General features: G+C 43.9%; 1 long non-coding RNA gene across 1 annotated transcript in view; it reads right to left on the bottom strand.

The window, feature by feature from the left end:
* The window catches only part of LOC137327755 (uncharacterized), a 109,750-nt gene that overhangs the window by 51,778 nt on the left and 42,612 nt on the right, over positions 1 to 15,360 (bottom strand). Inside the window, exon 2 of the long non-coding RNA XR_010964543.1 lies at positions 10,651 to 10,789. This is a non-coding gene — a long non-coding RNA (uncharacterized lncRNA). The remainder of the gene's footprint in view (positions 1 to 10,650; positions 10,790 to 15,360) is intronic.

Genomic DNA, 15,360 nt, shown 5'->3' with positions numbered 1-15,360 from the left:
AGCTACTCATACTGGCAAAAGCTGGGAAGTGATGTTCCACAAGGATCGGTGCTGGGATCACTTTTGTTCGTAATTTACAGTAACGATTTGGACTTGGGAATCGGAAGTAGAACTTCAAAATTTGCAGTGGACACCAAATTTGGGGTGTAGTTAATACAAAGGAAGAATGCAACAAGATATTAATAAGCTTGCAGAATGGGCGGGTAATTGGCAAATTAATTTCAATATAGATAAGTGTGAGGTGGTGCATTTTGTAAGGAAGAGTAAGGAGGCCACATACTACTTGGAAAATAAGAATCTAAATGGTGCAGAGGAGCAAAGGGATCGGGGGGTACAGATACACAAATTACTAAAAGTAGCGATGCAAGTTAATAAGGCTATAAAAAGGCAAACCAGCATTGGGGTTCATTCCTAGAGGATAGAATTGAAAAGCAGAGAAGTTATGTTAAACTTGTATGGAACCTTGGTTAGACCACACTTGGAGTATTGTGAATAGTTCTGCTCTCCATATTATTAAAAAGGCTATAAAGGCATTGGAGAAGGTGCAAAAAAAATTCACAAGGATGATACCAGAACTGAGAGGATATACTTATCAGGAAAGGCTGCACAGGCTGGGGCTCTTTTCTCTAGAAAAGAGAAGACTGAGGGGTGACTTGATCGAGGTCTTCAAGATAATGAGAGGGTTTGATAGGGTAGATGTAGAGAAAATGTTTCCACTTGTGGGGGAGTCCAGAACTAGAGGCCATAAATATAAGATCGTCACTAATAAATCCAGTAAGGAATTCAGGAGAAACTTTTTTACCCAGAGAGTGGTGAGAATGTGGAACTCGCTACCAAAAAAGAATAGTTGAAGTGAATAGGATAGTTGCATTTAAGAGGAAGTTAGATAAGTACATGAAGGAGAAAGGAATAGAAGGATATACTGATAGGGTTAGATGCAATGGGGTGGGAGGAAGCTCTCGTGGAGCATAAACACCGGCATAGATCAGTTGGGCTGAATGGACTGTTTCTGTGCTGTGCATTCGATGTAATTCTATGTAATATTGTTAACAGCATTTTCTAGGCTGTAAATATCAATCATTTACAATTTCTGAAAACAACACTGCATCAAAATGACCTTGCAATAGTGGTGTGAAATGATCAGGTCTGTTGCTTAACCATTAAAGTTCGAAACAACAACAACAATAACAATTTGCATTTATATAACGCCTTTAACATAGTAAAACGTCCCAAGGCACTTCATTGGAGCGATTGTCAAACAAAATTTGACACTGAGCCACATAAGCAGATACTAGGGCAGGTGACCAAAAGCTTGGTCAAAGAGGTAGGTTTTAGGAGCGTCTTAAAGGAGGAGAGAGAAGCAGAGAGCCGGAGAAGTTTAGGGAGGGAATTCTAGAGCTTTAGGGCCTAAGGAGCTGAAGGCATTGCCACCAATGGTGGAGTGATTAAAATTGGGGATGCGCAAGAGCCAAGAATTGGAGGAGTGCAGAGATCTCAGAGGGTTGTAGGGCTGGAGGAGTTTACAGAGATAGGGAGGGGCGAGGCCATGGAGGGATTTGAAAACATGGATGAGAATTTTAAAAGCAATTACTGAACTATAAGTCCTACCAAACAATACGGTTTTGTCATTGAATCATAGAATCATATCATAGAATGATACAGCACAGAAGGAGGCCATTTGACCCATTGTGCCTGTGCCGGCTCTTTGAAACTGCTATCCAATTAGTCCCACTCCCCTGCTCTTTCCCCACAGCCCTGCAAATTCTTCCTTTTCAAATATATCTCCAATTCATTTTTGAAAGTTACTATTGAATCTGCTTCTACCACCCTTTCAGGCAGAGCATTCCAAATCATAACAACTCGCTGCATAAAAAAAAATTATAGAATCATAGAATGGTTACAACACGGAAGGAGGCCATTCGGTCCATTGAGTCCGCACTGGCTCTATAGAAGAGCAATCCAGCTGGTCCCACTCCCCTGCCCTATCCCCATAGCCCTGCAAATTTTTTATAGAATCGTAGAAAATTTCTCCTCCTCTTCTCCCCTGGTTCTTTTCCCAATTACGTGAAATCTGGGTTATCGACCCTCCTGTCGGTGGAAACAGTTCCTACTGCTGTATATTCCTACGACTGTGCTTTATTATTCTTGACAAATCAGTTTTGCCAGTGAGCCAGCTTTAGTAAGAAGAGGATCAGCTGAACACAGGATAAATCTGAAGATGTAGCAGTCTGGCCAGAGGTGGAAACATTCTGCTGTCACTTTTAACTGTTTCTTCAAAGGCGACATCATCATCGACCGACTTTCACCCGCCAATAATAAGTATAATCCAACAGAGGGTTGCTAAGCCCCTCAGGAATCAACTTTTAAACCTAGTGATTAGTGCTCTCAAAACCCTTCTGTTGGGAATCGATGCTGCAGGTTTTGTGCCTTTGTTTTCTCTAATTTAAGTCAAACTCTCACTTCAAATGAATCACTTCTATTGCCCACCTTTGTGATGTTACCCGATACTTTTCTTTAAGCCAGAAGCTTCTTTTTATTCTTGGTTGTTCCTTTCACAGTCTTTGAAAGCGAGCTATGTTTGCTTTCTCGACTTACTTCCGTTTGTGTTTTCCCCAGACTTCTATCCCAAGCTTGTACAAAGGAAACGAACAGCCTTACATTTAATTTAACACAACGGAAGTAAAAAGGAGTACAAGTTCAAAGGTATTTTTCCCTTCATACCTCCAATCAGGTACAAATGCATCAGCAGCCAGAAGCAATAATCCAGCAACTAACCTTTAAATCCTGCATGATCCCTTTAAATAGCGCTGGTGGGAGGGTCCTCCATGCTGTTTATGACCTGTTCAGCTGTGCGAGGTTAAGAGAATGAGTTGGCTGGAGCGTTGCGTTCCAAAATCGCGTTGCACACTGATCCACCGCATAATCTCCCTACTTTACATGGTGCCGATGTTCGTTATCTGTGCGTGCGCAAACATCTTTACCAAGATGACGTCCGGCGCACGTCATGCTAGAAGTGTGTGCGTGCATTCCAGACACCAGTTTGGGTCCTTAGGAGGCCATGTAGCACCTACAAAACGGGTGCTACATGGCCCAATTGAGAGCCCATGATCCGTTAATCTGTTTTTTTGGTTGTGTTAGTTGAGGGTGGAAACTTGACCAGGGCACTGGGAGAATTCCCTGTTCTTCTTTGACTAGGGATTAAATGCTCAAGTCCTGGGTAAGGATATCAAGGGATATGAATCAAACAACATTACAATATGAGCGAAGGTGAAATACAATAGAAGCCACTTAATGTCGATAATGTTGAATACATGCATGACCCATTATGAACCTTATTTATCTTAATTACATTCGGTTCTGGGCACCGCACCTCAGGAAGGATATATTGGTCTTAGCGGGAGTACAGCGCAGATTTACCAAAATAATACCGGGGCTAAAAGGCTTAAATTAGGAGGACAGGTTGCATAAACTTGGCTTGTATTATCTTGAGTTTAGAAGATTCAGGGGTGATCTAATAACTGAGGTGTTTAAAATGATAAAATGATTGGTTAGAGTAGATACAGAGAAACTATTTCCTCTGGTGGGGGAGTCCAGAGCAAGGGGGCGTAACCTTAAAATTAGAGCTGGGCCGTTCAGGAAGGAAATCAGGAAGCACTTTATCACCCAGAGTACTGGAAATCTGGAACTTGCTCAACAACAACAACCACTTGCATTTATATAGCACCTTCAACATAGTAAAACGTCCCAAGGCACTTCATTGGAGCGTAATCAGACAAAATTTGACACCAAGCCACATAAGGAGATATTAGGACAGGTCAAAGAGGTAGGTTTTAAGGAGCGTCTTAAAGGAGGAGAGAGAGGTAGAGAGGCGGAGAGGTTTAGGGAGGGAATTCCAGAGCTTAGGGCCCAGGCAGCTGAAGGCACGGACGCTAATGGTGGAGCGATGAGAATCGGGGATGCGCAAGAGGCCAGGAAAGGAGGCGCGCAGAGATCTCGGAGGGTTGTAGGGCTGAAGGAGGTTACAGGGATAGGGAGGGGCGAGGCCATGGAGGGATTTGAAAACAAGGATGGGAATTTTAAAATCGAGACTTTGCCGGACCGGGAGTCAATCAGTCGGTATGCAGCTGAATGCAGAGTCAGGGCCCAAACTGGCTCCAGAGTAAAGTCGAGTGAGACTGCCATGGGGCAGGCAATCTCACTTTGTCAGATTGAGCTGTGATTCCATACTTATTCTACACGAGTTAATTATCAGTGTGAAGTGAAAGCTCGCACCAACACTAGACCTGTAATGCAAATCAATTCAAAATCATGAAGGCAGATAAAATATTAAACTATCTCCTCAGATATCCTTTACGTAGCTCTAAGGATGTTCTGGACAAGAGAAGCAGAGACAGCTCAATCACAATGCCAAGTAAACATCCTTCACTGGCCCACAATTCTAGTACAGTCATTTGAACACTCCATCAACAGTCATCAAGGTAGGTCAACATAGATACTGTATATAATGCTTGCACTGCAGCTTAAGCAACGTCTTCTGAACCAGGAGTTTAAAAATATCTCCTCTAACTAGGGGACTGTTCTATTTTTAAATTTAAGTAGGTTAGACATTGAATTAATTATTTCTCTCTTCAAATTGCACTCCCACGTCTCAGGCTCACACTGACTTTTATAAGGATGGACAATGTAATCATTAATATTGACGCATTTCTCTTCACTGCATCTGAGTATCATCTCTCTCTCTCTTTCTCTCATGCACACAGTCACCCCCATCTACGTTTTATTAAAAGCAATACGTTAGTATCAGTACAGAGATGGGTGCAAGCCAAAAGAGCAATCCTGCCCTGGAGAGCAGGAATAGGGAATGGAGTAGAAAGAAGCCCAATTAAAAACATTAGGAACGTAGGAACAGGAGGAGGCCATTCAGTTCCTCAAGCCTTTTCTGCCATTCAATTAGATCATGGCCGATCCGAACCTCCATTCCATTTACCCGCCTTTGCTCCATATCCATTGATACCCTTACCCAACAAAAATCTATCGATTGTAGTCTTGAAAATTTTAATCGACCCCCAGCATCCAAGGCTATTTTGGGGAGTGAGTTCTACATTTCCACCACCCTTTGTGTGAAAAAGTGCTTCATGATTTCACTCATCAGTGGACTAGCTCTAATTTTAAGATTACGCCCCCTCGTTCTGGATTTCCCACCCCGACCCCACAGAGGAAATAGTTTCTCTACATCTACTCTATCAAATCCCTGAATCATTTTAAATACCTCAATTAGATAACCCAAAAAAAAAGTAGAACTGGCAGTAATATTAAAGATGGAACAACAAATAATATTTCTTTCAAACTGTTATTTTTTCATGAAGAACAATATTAAGAAGTTAACTTTCATTGACTGAAATGAATCACAGTATGCAAGGAGTGATATTTTATGATGTAGAGGAACCTACATAAATAGACAAAGGTTTATAACTAGAAGAATTGAAGGGAAAGTTAGAAGATTTTTCTTCACACAGAGGTTATTAGAATACAGAATGCTTTACCACAGGGGGATATCATGGCAGAAACTAGAACATCAATGTTAAAGGAATTGGATCAGTATTTGAAAACGAAGAATATAAAAGGATATGGGGAAAGGGAAAGGAAATGGGATGAGGTGGACAGCCCCAGTTAAAGACCTAGCACCATTCCAGGCGCAAAGGGCCGAATGGCCACTTTCTTTGCTTTAATTTCTATGATTCCAGGAACATAGGAACATCAGTCGGCCATTCAGCTCCTCGAGCCTTTTCCGCCATTCAATTAGATCATGGCTGATCTGTATCTTAACTCCGTCTAGCCGCCTAGGTCCCATATCCCTTAATACCCTTGCCCAACAAAAATCTATCAATCTCAGTTTTGAAATTTTCAATTGACCCCCAGCCTCAACAGTTATTTGGGGGAGAAAGTTCCAGATTTCCACTCCCCTTTGTGTGAAGAAGTGTTTCCTGACATCACCACTGAACGACCTAGCTCTAATTTTAAGGTTTGGCCCCTTGTTCTGGACTCCCCCACCATCTCGATCTACCCTATCAAAACCTTTAATCATCCTTTTCTGTGAAATATTTATTTTGTAGTCAGCTTTTCCAGTGTTTTACTGTTGATTTGTTGCTTTACAAAAACTTACAACTTAGAATCATAGCATGGTTACAGTATGGAAGGAGGCCATTCGGCCTGTCGAGCCTGTGCCGGCTCTCTGCCAAAGCAATCCAGCTAGTCCCACTCCCCCACCCTTTCCCCGTAGCCCTGCAAATTTTTTTCCCATCAAGTACTTATTCAGTTTCCTTTTGAAAGCTATGATTGGATCTGCCTCCACCACCCCCTCAGGCAGTGCATTCCAGATCATAAACACTCGCTGCGTAAAAAAGTTTTTCCTCATGTCGCCTTTGGTTCTTTTGCCAATCACCTTAAATCTGTGCCCTTTGGTTCTTGACCCTTCTGCCAAAGTTTCTCTCTTTCTGTTCTGTCTTGACCCCTCATGATTTTGAATACTTCTATCAAATCTCCTCTCAATCTTCTCTGCTCGAAGGAGAACAACCCCAGCGTCTCCAGTCTATCCATGTAGCTGAAGACTTTCATCCCTGGAACCATTCTAGTAAATCTTTTCTGCACCCTCTCTAAGGCCTTCACATCCTTCCTAAGTGCGGTGCCCAGAATTGGACACAATACTCCAGTTGTGGCCGAACCAGTGTTTTGTAAAGGTTCAAGGTAACTTCCTTACTTTTGTACTCTACGCCTCGATTTATAAAGCCCAGGATCCCATATGCTTTTATAACCACTTTCTCAACCTGCCCTGTCACCTTCAATGATTTGTGCACATATATCCCCAGATCTCTCTGTTCCTATACCCCTTTAGAATTGTACCATTTAGTTTATATTGCCTCTCCTCATTCTTCCTACCAAAATGTATCACTTCGCATTTCTCTGTGTTAAATTTCATCTGCCACTTGTCTGCCCATGCCACCTGCCTGTCTATATCCTCATGAAGTCTATCACTATCCTCCTCACTGTTTTGTGTTTCCACGTTTTGTGTCATCTGCAAATTTTGAAATTGTGCCCTGTGCACCCAAGTCCAAGTCATTAATATATATCAAGAAAAGCAGTGGTCCCAGTACCAACCCCTGGGGAACACCACTGTACACCTCCCTCCAGTCCAAAAAACAACCGTTCACATCTACTCGCTGTTTCTTGTCACTTAGCTAATATCGTATCCATGCTGCCACTGCCCCATTTATTCCATGGGCTACTACTTTGCTGACAAGCCTATTATGTGGCACTTTATCAACTGCCTTTTGGAAGTCCATATACGCCATGTCAACCGCATTGCCCTCATCAACTCTCTCTACAATCTCTTCAAAAAACTCCATCAAGTTAGTTAAACACAATTTGCCTTTAACAAATCCGTGCTGGCTTTCCCTAATCAATCCACACTTATCCAAGTGATTGTTAATTCTGTCCCGGATTATCATTTCTAAAAGTTTCTCCACCACCGAGGTTAAACTGACTGGCCTATAGTTGCTGGGTTTATCCTTACACCTTTTTTTGAACAAGGGTGGAACATTTGCAATTCTCCAGTCCTCAGGCACCACCCCTGTATCTAATGATGATTGTAAGATTATGGCCAGTACCTCCACAATTTCCACCCTTACTTCCCTCAGCAACCTAGGATGCATCCCATCCCGATCTGGTGATTCATTTACTTTAAGTACAACCAGCCTTTCTAGTACCTCCTCTTTATCAATTTTTAGCCCATCCAATATCTCAACCACCCCCTCGTTTATTGAGGCTTGGGCAGCATCTTCTTCCTTGGTAAAGCAGATGCAAAGTATTCATTTAATACTTCAGCCTTGCCCTCTGTCTCCATGCATAGGTCTCCTTTTGGTCCCTAATCGGCCCCACCCCCCCCCTTACTACCCGTTTACATTACTATAGCAGACGTTTATTTTACATAAGTTGCCAGTCTATTCTTATACTCCCTCTTTGTCTCTCTTATTTCCATTTTTCACTTCTCCTCTGTACTTTCTATATTCATCCTGGTTCTCACTTGTATTATCGACCTGACATCTATCATATGCCCCCTTTTTCTGTTTCATCTTACTCTCTTTCTCTTTCGTCATCCAGGGAGCTCTGGCTTTAGTTACCCTACCTTTCTCCCTTGTAGGAATGTATCTAGACTGTACCCAACCCATCTCCTCTTTGAAGGCCGCCCATTGTTCAGTTACAATTTTGCCTGCCAATCTTTGATTCCAATTTACTCCGGCCAGATCCGTTCTCAACCCACTGAAATTGTCCCGCCTCAAATTGAATATTTTTACTCTCGATTGCTCCTTGTCCTTTTCCATAGCTAATCTAAACCTTATGATACTATGATCACTGTTCCCTAAATGTTCCCCCATTGACACTTGCTCCATTTGACCCACCTCATTCCCCAGAACCAGATCCAGCAATTCCTCCTTCCTCGTTGGGCCGGAAACGTACTGGTCAAGAAAGTTCTCCTGAACACACTTCAGAAATTCTTCCCCTCTCTGCCCTTCACACTATTACTATCCCAGTCTATATTAGGATAGTTGAAGTCCCCCATTATCACTACTCTATGGTTCCTACACCTCTCTGTAATTTCCCTGCAAATTTGCACCTCTATATCCTTCCCACTAATTGATGGCCTATAGAATACACCCAGTAGTGTAATGGCACCACTATTGTTTCTTAACTCTAACCAAATAGATTCAGTCCTTGACCCCTCCAGGACATCCTCTCTCTCCAGCACTGCAATATTCTCCTTAATCAATACTGCCAACCCTCCTCCTTTCTTTCCTTCCCTATCTTTCCTGAACACCTTGTATCCAGGAATATTTAGTACCCAATCTTGCCCTTTTTCGAGCCAGGTCTCCATTATCACCACAACATCGTATTCCCATGTGACTATTTGCGCCTGCAGCTCACCAACCTTGTTTACCGCGCTTCGTGCGTTTACACAGATGCACTGTTAACCTATTTTATACCTTCTTGTATTTGCTCTTTGTCTGATCCCACCTAATACTGTATTATTTCTTACTCTATTTCTATTTTTCTCTCCCAATCCTTTGTGCACCTAGTTTCTCCTTTCCAATGCTACATCCTGGTGCTCACCCCCCTGCCAAATTAGTTTACACCCTCTCCCACAGCACTAGTGAACCTCCCTGCGAAGTCATTTGTCCCAGCTCTGTTGAGGAACAACCCGTCCATCTTGAAAAGGTCGCTCCTGCCCCAGAACTGGTCCCAATGCCCCTGGAATCTAAAACACTACCTCCTGCACCATCTCTCCAGCCATGCATTCATCTGTTCTATCCTATTTCTATACTTGCTAGCACGTGGCACCGGGAGTAATCCGGAGATTACTACCTTTGAGGTCCTGCTTCTTAATCTCTTTCCCAGCTCCCTAAAATCAGCCTGCAGGGCCTTATCACTCTTTCTACCTATGTCGTTGGTACTGATATGGACCACGACCTCTGGCTGTTCACCCTCCCCCTTCAGAGTGTTCTGCAGCCGCTCAGTGACATCCCTGACCCTGGCACCAGGGAGGCAACATACCATCCTGGTGGCTGCAGAAACGCCTGTCTGTTCCCCTAACTATTGAATCCCCTATCACTGTTGCTTTCCCAATCTTCATCCACCCCCCTGTACACTTGTGCCAATCTTAGTGCCGTGGACTTGGCTCTGGCTGCACTCCTCAGAGGAACCCTCTTCCTCACCAGTATTCAGAACTGAACACTGGTGAGGATTCACCAGCAGCCTTGCACTAAAAAAAAATCGATGCCTTAAATGTTAATTTTCCAGTCTACAGGTTTCATGACTATCCAAATTCACCTTCTCAGAAGTTGTCAGGCGTTGAAGTCATTATATTACTTGAGCAAACCAAACATCATTTCACAAGATCGCAATGTAAAGGTAGACTATTTGCCCTATCCGAGCTCATCCTTATAACCTGCAGTCCTCCGATCATGGCATTCAATGTACTAAATGATTCCAGGGTCTTTGGCTTCAGAAGAAGAAGGAGGCCCACCGCCACCTTATCAAGGGGCAACTAGGAATGGGGCAATAAATGCCTGCCTTGCTGGGAATGCCCACATCCCGTAAGATAGATAAAAAAAACAAATGCAATTGTGTGATTGAATGTACTTGGGACAAGTTGCTTTCTTTAAGGCTTCCATAATATTTTAGTGCTCAAATGATCAGATTCTCCTCAACCTTTAGGTCTGTAAGCCTGCAACAAGAAGATCATGCCCTGTTTCTTCTCCGTCGTTCCTCTGTTTCTTGCTCAATCCTTAAATCTCATTGTTTAAGGAGATAGACTGTTGGTCCCGTCATTCACTAAGATCCCAGATGCCCCGTTGCCCTCGCACTGTTATAAGCTCATACGTCCAGCAACTTGCAGGGCAAAACTTTTTCCAGCTGAAAGGGTGAGGGAAAAAGCCTAACTAATGGGGCATACTGTGAGATGCCCCACTCTGTTGTGTTATATAGGAAGCCGCTGTCTCCGAGCAATGGTGTCCCTAAGGTAGAGAGGGTCTTTCTCGGCGTAAATCAGTTTCAATGATGGCCGGCCATTTTCTCCAGGTTGATCTGAACCCTTACCTGCAAGTCCCTTGGGTTTCAATGGAGGCAGAGGAGCGATGGAGCTCTTGAAGCGGACTGGCATGTTCGTAGCTTTTGGAGAGGCCGCCATCGTGTTCATGTAGGCCGCGTGTTCGAATGCCGCAGCAGTGCCGTGCTCCTGCAAGAATCAGAATAGAGAACAGCCCATCCCATTAATGGTGGAAAACAATCCACAAATTGCGCAGTGTTTCTGGAAAGAAGGAAAGAAGGAAGGAAAGGCGGAAAGAAAGAAAAAAAGAAAGAACTTGCATTTCTATAGCACCTTTCACGACCTCAGGATGTCCAAGCGCTTTACAGCCAATGAAGTACTTTTGAAACGTAGCCACTGTTGTAATGTAGAAAATGCGGCAGCCAATTTGCACACAGCAAGGTCCCATAAACAGAAATGTGATAATGACCAGATCATCTGTTTTAGTGATGTTGGTTAAGGCATAAATATTGGCCAGGACACCGGGGGAGAAGTCCACAGGCTATGATTCATCTCCAATTTAATATCAGAGGAGCCGTCTTAGGAAGGGATGCTAAACTTAAGGCTCGATCTCTTGGCACTATTTTGAAGAAGAGCAGAGAGTTCTCCTGATGTCCTGGCCAATATTTATCACTACAACAGATTGACTGGTCATTTATCTCATTGCTGCTTGTGGGACCTGACTGTGTGCAAATTGGCTGGCACATTTGCCTACATTACAACCCTGCCCTGCTGTAGTATCCACGGCATTTATGTGGCAAGTCCAATTGAGTTTCTGGTCAATTGTGACCCTCAGGATATTGATGGTATCGGGGACTCGGTGATGGTAATGCCATTGAATGTCTTGGGGAGGTGGTTATTTGTGGAACTTAAGGTCCCTAAGACTCCATGGTACACACCTGAACAACCCATGAAGACAAAAGCTCCTCTACTCCACACTCTGATCTGTATTTACTTCTTGGGGGAGAAATTGGACATCGTTATGTTCGTATTTTGGGTGAAATAGTAAGGACCCCAATTTTGTGTCGGAATCTCTCCCATCCAATCTCCCTCAGAACATTCCAGCTGCCAAATTGGAAGCCAGCGACTTCCAAGGGTCCAGGGCCCCTGCCTGAAATAAGAGTTAGCGTCTTGACTATGCAAATTGCTGATGCAAAATTGCTCATCAACTGGCCAGAACTTGCTCCAGTCAGTTGTTCTGAATCTCCAACGGCCTCACCAGTGTTCCTTAAAGGGACTGCCAGAGGTGGTCCACAAAAACGTAGGGAAACTTTCATCTAGTTTCATTTCTGTGGAGCCAGGAGCTGCAAAACTACTGCTGCCAGCCCGAGCTCATCTCGTCCCCCCATCGCAACCCCCCCCACTCCCGTTGCCCGCCACGTTAGAGCTAGCTGAATTTCCTAAGGTCCCGACCGACGAGCTGTCTCGGGGAAGCCAGACTGCCATCCTCAGCTCGCCGGTTTCACACAGACAAGGCCCGCGGCCCAATTTCGATTGGGCCTCAGGACCAATACCCTCGGGTGCTCGTGCAATCCATTCCATGCCTGAAACGGGCGGGACTCAAATTTCTCCGCCCTTGTTTCCATGTAGAAATCCCCTGTGAGTAAAAGCCATCTATTCTACAGGACAAGGTCCCTGTAACCTCATCGATGCTAAAACAAAAATTGCTGTGAGGTGTTGGTGAAAGAACAGTAGACACGTGTCTTCAGCAGCGTCACTTGTGATGGATCAATGCTTTAAAATTACCTTTGAAGCCACTACTGCTAAATGAGGTACAAAAGGAACAAAGCTTTGGCCACAAGCTATTTTCCACAAATGGGAGTGCATTGTACTGTATTTTCTTGCAGTTTTACCAAAACCTTAGATGTCAACTTATTAAGATTAGCTTCGGGGTGGTCTAGGGTTTGTTGTTATTCTTGTTTATCTAGGCTGGAGTGGAGGTCCATGAAACATTTATTACACATGCATTAGTCACTGTCTACCGAGGCAATCAATGGTGCCTCTAGGAAATCACTGAAGATGGAAAAACTCCCTTAAAGGCATGAGCTGAAGCTCAGATCTACAAAATTAGGGACAGTCCTGTATTTTCAATTTTTAACACTTCTGCTATTTGCATGCAATTTTACGGCCTCATAACATTGTGACTTAAAATTAGACAAGTGCCAAATTTAGTAACATTAGGAACAGGAGTAGGCCATTCAGCCCCTCAGGCCTGCTCTGCCATTCAATTAGATCACAGCTGATCTGCACCTCAACTCCATTTACCCGCCATATCTCTTGATACCCTTAGCTGACAAAAATCTATCTATTTCAGTCTTGAAAGCTTAAATTGTCCACCAGCATCCATAGCCTTTAGGGGGAGAGGGTTCCAGATTTCTACTACCCTATTTGTGTAAAAAAGGGCTTCCTGATTTCACTCCTGAATAGCCTAGCTCTAATTTTAAAATTCTTGATTTCCCCCACCAGAGGAAATAGTTTCTCCGCATCTACCTTATCGAATCCTTTTAATATTTTAAAGACCTCAATTAGATCATCCCCTAATAAAACAAAAGGACTTGCATTTATATAGCACCTTTCATGGCCTCAATGAATTACTTGTGCAGTGTAGTCACTATTGTAATGTAGGAAACGCAGCAGCCAATTTGTGCACAGCAAGGTCCCACAACAGCAATGTGGTAATAACCAGAAAATCTGTTTTAGTTGGTTAAGGGATAAATATTGGCCAGAACACTGGGGAGAACGCCCCTACTCTTCTTCAAATAGTACCATGGGATCTTTTACATCCACCTGAGAGGGCAGACGAGGCCTTGGTCTCATCCAAAAGGCGGGACCTCCAACAGTGCAGCACTCCCTCAGTACTGGCACTGGGAGTGTCAGCCTTGATTATGTGCTCAAGTCTCTGGAGTGGGACTTGAACCCACATTCTTCTGACTCAGAGGTGAGAGTGCTACCACTGAGCCACGGCTGACACTTATACTCCTCAACTCAAAGGACTACAAGCCAAGTTTATGCAACAAATTTTTAGCACGTGATGAATGCCTGCTTTAAAATAGCAGGCAAACAAATGTCACATGAATTAATTAAACATTAGTCCACTAATGGCAACTCCAAAGTTGGCAAGTTCCTTGTCAGCTGGATTGTTTTAGGAGACACTTATGGGTGGATACTGAACCTTACAACTTGGTGTGGATCTGGGGAGAACATGCCTCCCTTAAAACAACAATTCACATTTATATAGCGCCTTTAACGTAGTAGAACATCCCAAGGCGCTTCACAGGAGCGTTATCAAAAAAATTTGACACCGAGCCACATAAGGAGACATTAGGACAGGTGACCAATATCTTGGTCAAAGAGGTAGGTTTTGAGGAGAGTCTTAAAGGAGGAGAGAGAGGTAGAGAGGCAGAGAGGTTTAAGGAGGGAATTCCAGAGCTTAGGGCCTAGGCAGCTGAAGGCACAGCAGCCAATGGTGGACTGATTCAAATCGGGGACGCACAAGAGGCCAGAATTGGAGGAGCACTGAGATCTCGGAGGGTTGTCAGGCTGGAGGAGATAGAGAACGGCGAGGCCACGGAGGGATTTGAAAACAAAGATGAGAATTTTATAATCGAGGCATTGCCGGACCAGGAGCCAATGTAGATCAGCGAGCAGTACTGTTTCCAGAGCTATGGTATAGATGCCATCTATTCTTAAAGCTGGTATTCTCAAGAAAGGACTTGATTTTTGACTTAAAATAATGCTTTTGCTGCTTCAGCACACATTGCGGAATGCTTGTAGTCCCTTAGCGGCTGTGTTCAATACTGCGAACATCAGCCCTCTTTTGTGATATGGCTATTTCATGGTGGAGAGAGAGGAAATAATACAGGTGCCTTTGATGGCTGATCGAATCCTTCACCTTGACCTTTGTGAAGCTGCCTGCAACAGTTGTCCAACCGTTGGGGAAGAATACCCTTCCCCCAACCGTACATCTGCTCCAACCCACCCGTTATAAAAAGAAAATCCTCACAATCGAACCAGCCCCCGTCATTCCTCATCCCCACACTTCAGCTCCCCTTTCCTCCACACACTGCTTGGTACCACGGCACTATGCTCTTACTAACTCTATACAAGGGCACTCGGATTCCCAGATCGGTTCCTGCTGCCACCCCGGCCATAGAACAAGAGCATCAACTCATTCCAAGTGCAAAAATCAGACAAATCGAAATATGGACAGAGATTCCAAGCAATGGGTCTCCGCCCAAATTTCCGATCGGGCTCCTCCAACTTAGGCCCAAAAACCAGGCGAACCCCAATCAGAAAAACTACCATGTTCAGGGGATTTGATGAAACTTCCATCCAAAAATAGGGTGGTAATAGTAGGGGACTTTAACTTTCCCAACATTGACTGGGACAGCCATAGCATTAGGGGCTTGGATGGAGAGAAATTTGTTGAGTGTATTCAGGAGGAATTTCTCATTCAGTATGTGGATGGCCAGACTAGAGAGGGGGCAAAACTTGACCTCCTCTTGGGAAATAAGGAAGGGCAGGTGACAGAAGTGTTAGTGAGGGATCACTTTGGGACCAGTGATCATAATTCCATTAGTTTTAAGATAGCTATGGAGAAGGATAGGTCTGGCCCAAAAGTTAAAATTCTAAATTGGGGAAAGGCCAATTTTGAAGGTATTAGACAGGAACTTTCAGAAGTTGATTGGGAGAGTCTGTTGGCAGGCAAAGGGACGTCTGGT

Source organism: Heptranchias perlo, chromosome 12 (genome assembly GCF_035084215.1).
Source record: "Heptranchias perlo isolate sHepPer1 chromosome 12, sHepPer1.hap1, whole genome shotgun sequence".
In the NCBI taxonomy this organism is placed as follows: domain Eukaryota; kingdom Metazoa; phylum Chordata; class Chondrichthyes; order Hexanchiformes; family Hexanchidae; genus Heptranchias; species Heptranchias perlo.
The sequence above is the reverse complement of the archived record's forward strand: the minus strand, read 5'-3'. Positions and strand labels throughout refer to the sequence as shown.